This window comes from Cryptomeria japonica, unplaced genomic scaffold, assembly GCF_030272615.1.
Source record: "Cryptomeria japonica unplaced genomic scaffold, Sugi_1.0 HiC_scaffold_34, whole genome shotgun sequence".
NCBI classification, from domain to species: Eukaryota; Viridiplantae; Streptophyta; class Pinopsida; order Cupressales; family Cupressaceae; genus Cryptomeria; species Cryptomeria japonica.
The window spans coordinates 382,501-383,807 of record NW_026728856.1 but is presented as its reverse complement, the minus strand read 5'-3'; positions in this window follow the sequence as shown (position 1 = coordinate 383,807).

The window sequence follows — 1,307 nt, the reverse complement described above, 5'->3', positions numbered from 1 at the left end:
ATTGCTATGCGGTGAGGCTCCTCGGCCGCCTTGGAACTATCTGTGTATCGGACGCGTCGCGGGATAAGGGGTTGTCACTGGTAGTCGCCCCAAGCGCGTCCGATGCTTGGACCATTCCGAGGCGGCCCTGAAGCCTCTTCCGTCTAGCCGTTGGGTCCTTCTCGCCGCATCCCTCGCCTCGCACCCCGATTGCTATGCGGTGAGGCTCCTCGGCCGCCTCGGAACTATCTGTGTATCGGACGCATCGCGGGATAAGGGGTTGTCACTGGTAGTCGCCCCAAGCGCGTCCGATGCTTGGACCATTCCGAGGCGGCCCTGAAGCCTCTTCCGTCTAGCCGTTGGGTCCTTCTCGCCGCATCCCTCGCCTCGCACCCCGATTGCTATGCGGTGAGGCTCCTCGGCCGCCTTGGAACTATCTGTGTATCGGACGCGTCGCGGGATAAGGGGTTGTCACTGGTAGTCGCCCCAAGCGCGTCCGATGCTTGGACCATTCCGAGGCGGACCTGAAGCCTCTTCCGTCTAGCCGTTGGGTCCTTCTCGCCGCATCCCTCGCCTCGCACCCCGATTGCTATGCGGTGAGGCTCCTCGGCCGCCTTGGAACTATCTGTGTATCGGACGCGTCGCGGGATAAGGGGTTGTCACTGGTAGTCGCCCCAAGCGCGTCCGATGCTTGGACCATTCCGAGGCGGCCCTGAAGCCTCTTCCGTCTAGCCGTTGGGTCCTTCTCGCCGCATCCCTCGCCTCGCACCCCGATTGCTATGCGGTGAGGCTCCTCGGCCGCCTTGGAACTATCTGTGTATCGGACGCGTCGCGGGATAAGGGGTTGTCACTGGTAGTCGCCCCAAGCGCGTCCGATGCTTGGACCATTCCGAGGCGGACCTGAAGCCTCTTCCCTCTAGCCGTTGGGGCTTTCTCGCCGCATCCCTCGCCTCGCACCCCGATTGCTATTCGGTGAGGCTCCTCGGCCGACTTGGAACTATCTGTGTATCGGACGCATCGCGGGATAAGGGGTTGGCAGTGGTAGTCGCCCCAAGCGCGTCCGATGCTTGGACCATTCCGAGGCGGCCCTGCAGCCTCTTCCGTCTAGCCGTTGGGGCCATCTCGCTGCATCCCCCACCTCGCACCACGATTGCTATGCGGTGAGGCTCCTTGGCCGCCTCGGAACTATCTGTGTATCGGACGCATCGCGGGATAAGGGGTTGTCACTGGTAGTCGCCCCAAGCGCGTCCGATGCTTGGACTATTCCGAGGCGGCCCTGCAGCCTCTTCCGTCTAGCCGTTGGGGCCATCTCGCCGCATCCCCCAGCT